The sequence below is a fragment of the Pyrus communis genome, chromosome 3 (assembly GCF_041283825.1).
Source record: "Pyrus communis isolate YQ-2024b chromosome 3, ASM4128382v1, whole genome shotgun sequence".
In the NCBI taxonomy this organism is placed as follows: domain Eukaryota; kingdom Viridiplantae; phylum Streptophyta; class Magnoliopsida; order Rosales; family Rosaceae; genus Pyrus; species Pyrus communis.
In genome coordinates, this window is record NC_142567.1 from 9,345,974 (window position 1) to 9,352,532 (window position 6,559).

Below are 6,559 nucleotides of genomic sequence, written 5' to 3' on the forward strand. Positions count from 1 at the left end.
ATCATTAGAGTTATCTTGGATACTCTTCTTATTCAACAATAATATGACTAACAAATCTACGTTGCCTCTGTCATCTTTTTTGCTGAAGATTTCTTTTTTAAAAACTGTATGCCATGACAAAATAAATTTACAAATTGCTAATTTTCTGTTTTGTATAAAAGCTTTGTTCACTCTACCTGAACAGGTACACTGGATGGAGAAGGAAAGTCTTTTCATATTAAATCCATGTTAGCCTGACCGCTGCCGCCCTGGAACCATCGCTCTTCGGTAAGTTTTCAACACAGTATAGGACAAATCCTCTTAATCATGTTCTTGAATTTTACTATATCTATCGTGTTCTTTGCATTTCGTTATCTGAACTCTGTTATTTGAATTTAGTTACCGGAATCGTGCCTAATATTTGACGTGGCAGGTGGCTTTGTATGGCTGGCTGGTGTGATTTGGGAGTGTTTTTAGTCAATGGGACACGGGGGACAAAGGTGTGGGGCAGCGAAGTCAAGTGGGATTAGGAATTTAGGATGGTAGAATTTTTGCTAATTTATGGGATTAGAAGTCTTCCTTTATTTTTGTCTTGGTGTGATCAATTGTAACAAAGAATTTTCATTAGGGAGTGAACCTACTAATTTTCATATCTTGTTTGTCTACAGTCTTCTCCATTCTCTTGGACCAAGCATGAAATCCCAAGCACTATATCACCACAAAGCAAGCAAGCTGAAAGCAATCCAAAAAAAAAAACCTTTTTCCAGAAGCACTTAACAAAACCTTTCTATGGGTTAATTGTTGTTTAAATTATACCAGATTGAAAACGAGTATGGAACCATTGATCAAGCATACGGGGCTGTCGCCCAAACCTATATTAAGTGGGCAACAAGCATGGCTGTGTCTTTAGATACAGGGGTGCCCTGGGTCATGTGCCAACAAGATGATGCTCCGGCATCCGTGGTGACTGGTGAGGCTTTTGTAGTCTGTTTTCATTTGTATTGTATTGTATTGACTTTGACCTTTTTGATCAACGTCCAATAGCAATAGGTGCAGTAATTCTCAAACCCTAATTTTAACTTTTTGGATCATTGCAGATTTGGGTTATTTATTTATTTATTTTAATTGCATTGCTTCTACTTGCTGTATATTGGCTGATGGGTGTCAGAGTATTTTTTGTTTTGTGACTGGATTTCGCTGTGTCGGATTAGTTTGGTTTGCTATGGTTGGTGAGCCTTATGTTATTTTTTATGGGTTTGGTTAACAGGGTTTTTCAGATGACACTTCTCGAAATTTGCAGGATGCTATGATGATATTTTCTATGATGTAAACAAATTAACTATTTAATGTCAATAGTTTGTGTTATATAAAGCTACGCATGTTAGGAGTAAAGTAATTTATTATTTGTTCTTAGCCCTTGGTTTATAAATCCCAACTTTAAAATTCCAAGTATATGTGTCTGTTAATCGATTGCGTTAGGGATAGAAATTTGTGTGTTTTATTTATTTATTTGGGTTTTGGTAGCTGATGTTGATACATATTAGGTTTTGTGTTACTGGGTTTTATCACTAATTGTCAATTGGATTTTGTGGTTTCAAAAATAGGTGGAGGCGTCGACTAATTAGCTGGTTGATCAGCAGATGCCAGTGTATAATCTTGCATCGAAAATTCTTTGTTGGGTTATCAATGTATTATTGAAGGTTGTGGTGGCTGATCTTATAAAGAAAACTAAGAATTTTAGATTTGATTGTTTAGCTGCTCCTTTTCTACTCAAGTTGTTCGGCTTTGCAAGGGAATAATATGTTTCTTTCTCCTGAATTATAGGCTGAACCAGACACTGATGAATTATTTGCACAACTCACCTTACTTCCCAAATCAAATGTAAGTTGTTAGCTTGAGGATTCTGATTTATTGTGGGCGGGTAAAATTGATTATGGGTTGAGATTCTGTTGGTTTGATGTTCTTATAAATTTGAGCAAGATGAGAATGCAGTGGAGAAGGAAATAACATAGGCACGCGTCCTTAAATGTGAAAAGACTTTGGTTAGGCAAAGCCAAATTAAGGAAGAGAAGAATAGGTAGAGGCTAAAACATAATCAAGTGGAAATTTTAGGTATAAAATGTGCAGTGAGTCAAGAAATTATACAATGGTGTCCAGCTGCTTTCCACCACGGCCACGTTAAAAGGCTTAGTTCTTTTTCCAAGTGAAGAAATAAAATGGCACTTGAATCATAGAAATTTTAACATCTATACTCAAATGAAAAAAACTGCATATTTGAAAGGCAAAAACACACCAGCACACACTTGGAAATAGCTGGAGATATTGGCAAACCTCACAATGTATGTGCATGCTTTAGCGATATTTATAATGCGTATATTTATATTGGCAAACCTCACTTATGCTCTGTACACATTCTACTGTTTAAGTAATGAACAAAACTATTCTCAATGTCTCTAGCTATTCATTTATTATCTTCAACGATTTGGAAACCTGCTACTATAGTTTACAGAATGGTTATGTTACACTCTGCTATTCTTCCTGTCAAAATGGGGAAGGTTTGCATCTATTCAAATAATGACTTCTAAATTTTATCTTTACAGGGAGGCTTGATTGATAGTGACGCTTGAACCCACAAGAGGAATGCTAAATCCACAACGACGTTCAAGACGAACCACTGGTGAATGCCTTAACTTTTCTGCTTAAATGGATTCATCGACTCAATTTTGTCATTAATTTTTGTGTTCGAGTCCATTTTCCTTGATGTTGTTGTATTAGGATTTTAAACTTAGTCGTTCGGGCGTGACACATTTTCAGTGGGAAGTCATAAGCATAATTCATTTTTCTTAAATTAGACTCAAGATTTTTATGTGCATTATTCTTCTGTTTTACGAATTTAATTGGCTAAGCCTTAATGATATCGTTGATGAATCTTCACAAAAGGATTTAATTGCCTAAGCCTTATATGTTCATCCGTTTTACGAATTTAGTTGGCTAAGCCCTATATGTTGTTCATCTTTTGTGAGTATTCATTCTAGGATTCCTCACAAATTTCTGAGAATTTCATTTGATCCAAGCTATGGCCGTTGAAATGTTTGTACCTTTTTTAAATTCAATTTTTTTTGTATTTGCAGAATTGTAAAATTTTGACCACCCGCTCATTGTAATCTCTCTCTCTCTCTCTCTCTCTCTCTCTCTCTCTCTCTCTCTCTCTCTCTCTCTCTCTCTCTTCTCTCTCTCTCTCCCCCCTGTAGCATTTGGGTTCTCCTGTTTCTCTTTTTGTTGATCTAATTTGTGGTGACGCTGTTTAGTTTGCTTGAATTGGAACGTGGGTTTAAATGAGTTTCCTTTTGTTTGTCAATTCGATTTTGGGAGGATTGGCATGTGGTTGTTCAAGCCTTTACGGCCACTTTGTGTCTGGCAAAGGTAATAATATTACTCTCGTTCTATAAGCTTCCTTTTTTAATACAACAACAACAACATCAACAACAAAGTTTTTTCCCACTAAGTGGGGTTGGCTATATGAATCCTAGAACGCCATTGCGCTCGGTTCTATGTCATGTCCTCCGTTAGATCCAAGTACTCTCAAGTCTTTTTTTAGAGTCTCTTCCAAAGTTTACCTAGGTCTTCCTCTACCCCTTTGATTCTGGACCTCTGTTTCGTAGTCACATCTTTTAACCAGAGCGTCAGTAGGCCTTCTTCGCACATGTCCAAACCACCGTATCCGAGTTTCTTTCATCTTTCCTTCAATTTCGGCTACTTCTATTTTACCTCGAATATCCTCATTCCTAATCTTATCCTTTCTTGTGTGCCCACACATCCAACGAAGCATCCTCATCTCCACTACACCCATTATATGTACGTGTTGATGCTTCACTGCCCAACATTTCGTGCCATACAACATCACCGCCTTTATTGTTGTCCTATAAAATTTTCCCTTAGAGCTTCAATGGAATACGGTGGTCACACAATACGCCGGATGCACTCTTCCACTTCATCCATCCATCTTGTATTCTATGGTTGAGGTCTCCATCTAATTCTCCGTTCTTTTGCAAGATAGAACCTAGGTAGTGAAAGCGGTCGCTCTTTGGTACATCCTAATCTCCGATCCTTACCCCTAGGCCTAGTAAACGGGTCGTGTCTGTCGTGTTCATGTCGTTTTCATGTAACACATGTTATCTTAACGGGTCTTTAAAAGGTCGGGTCACTTTAACCAACGGGTAAAGTGACCCGACCTATTAAGGACCCGCTATGACCCGTTAAGAAAAATGTATTTTTTTTCTTAAATTTGCACATATCATACATTGCCACATAAATATTACTTCAAAATATTAAAACACATTTGTCGTTTTAAGTACTACATCTACACTTGAAAATAAGAGCCTAATAAACAAACATTCATACACTACTAGTCTATTACAAAATATTAAATGTGCAAGGATATGCAAAATGAAAGAGTTTTTGTTTTCAAGGTTGTAAAGCTTTTCTCAAAAGTTTAAACCTTGCCAATGGAACTCAAAACTTGCATGTTATTCCTTTTACAAAATCCTCAATTTTCATCGATCATCATGATATAAGATTTTGTGGTATCTACTAGTGTAAATATTTTAAATTGAAGATCGAATTCATTCATTGTATTCATATACGGTCAAGGAGTGTAGCTGTGAAAAAGCATCAAAATTAGAGTTAAAATAACCGTTAAATCGTGATTTTTCATTGATAACTGTTGAAAAGTTTTGTCCTGTTACTTGATCTCTGAATGTTTATTTTTTGCGATTTTTGGTGTATGTGATCTTCAAGCATATACAAATAAGTTTGACGGTTGGATCATTGAAATTATTTTCATAGAATGCGTATTCCATCAAAACGATAGATTCATTAACACGAGTTTATTTATACTTTCATTAAGTATAACATAAGATTTTGTGGTATCCACTAGGGTAAATATTTTAAATTGAAGATCGAATTCATTCATTGTATTCATATATGATCAAAGAGTGTAGCTATAAAAAATCATCAAAATCAGAGTTAAAATAACCGTTAAATCGTGATTTTTCATTGATAACCATCGAAATTTTTTGTCCCAACACTTGACATCTGAATGTTTCTTTTTTGCAATTTTTGGCGTATGCGATCTCAAAGTATATAAAAACATGTTTGATGGTTGGATCGTTGAAACTATTTTTCGTAGAATGCATATCCCATCAAAACATTAGATTCACTAACACTTAAGAGTTTATTCATACTTTCATTAAGTATAACATAAGATTTTGTGGTATCCACTAGTGTAAATATTTTAAATTGAAGATCAAGTTCATTCATTGTATTCATATAGGGTCAAGGAGTGTAGCTGTAAAAAATCATCAAAATCAAAGTTAAAATAACCGTTAAATCGTGATTTTTCATTGATAACCGTCGAAAATTTTTGTCCCTTTACTTGATATGTGAATGTTTGTTTTTTGCGATTTTTAACGTATGCGATTTCGAAGCATATACAAACAAGTTTAACGGTTAGATCGTTGAAATTAATTTTGTAGAATGCGTATTCCATCAAAACGATATATTCACTAACACTTAAGAGTTTATTCATACTTTCATTAAGTATAACTTAAGATTTTGTAGTATCCACTAGTGTAAATATTTTAAATTGAAGATTGAGTTCATTCATTGTGTTCACATAGAGTCAAGGAGTGTGGTTGTAAAAAATCATGAAAATCGGAGTTAAAATAACCATCAAATCGTGATTTTTCAATGATAACCGTCGAAAACTTTTCTCCGATTACTTGATCTCTGAATGTTTGTTTTTGCAATATTTGGCATATGCCATCTCGAAGTATATACAAACATGGTTGACGGTTGGATCGTTGAAATTAATTTCGTAGAATGTGCATCCCATCAGATCAATATATTCACTAACACTTAAGAGTTTATTCATACTTTCATTAAGTATAACATAGGATTTTGTAGTATCCACTAGTGTAAATATTTTAAATTGAAGATCGAGTTCATTCATTGTATTCATATAGGGTCAAGGAGTGTAGCTGTAAAAAATCATCAAAATCAGAGTTAAAATAACTGTTAAATCGTGATTTTTCATTGATAACCGTCGAAAAGTTTTGTCTCGTTACTTGATCTCTGAATGTTTGTTTTTTACAATTTTTGGCGTATGCGATCTCGAAGTATATACAAACATGTTTGACAGTTGGATCGTTGAAACTAGTTCCGTAGAATGCGTATCCCATCAAAACAATAGATTCACTAACACTTCAGAGTTTATTCTTACTTTCATTAAGTTTAACATAAGATTTTGTAGTATCCACTAGTGTAAATATTTTAAATTGAAGATCGACTTAATTCAATGTATTCGTATAGGGTCAAGAAGTGTAGCTGTAAAAAAATCATCAAAATTGGAGTTAAATAACCGTTAAATCGTGATTTTTCGTTGATAACCGTCGAAAAGTTTTCTCCCGTTATCTCTGAATGTTTGTTTTTTGCAATTCTTCGCGTATGCGATCTCGAAGCATATACAAACATGTTTAACGGTTGGATTGTTGAAACTAGTTTCGTAGAATGCATATCCCAT

At 34.6% G+C, this 6,559-nt stretch overlaps 1 long non-coding RNA gene across 1 annotated transcript; it reads left to right on the forward strand.

The window, feature by feature from the left end:
- The first annotated feature begins 1,273 nt into the window (after positions 1–1,273).
- Positions 1,274–3,115, forward strand: LOC148697892 (uncharacterized). The gene is made up of 3 exons (XR_015960658.1): positions 1,274–1,679; positions 1,804–1,860; positions 2,580–3,115. It is a non-coding gene; the product is annotated as an uncharacterized LOC148697892 (long non-coding RNA).
- Positions 3,116–6,559: the final 3,444 nt, after the last annotated feature.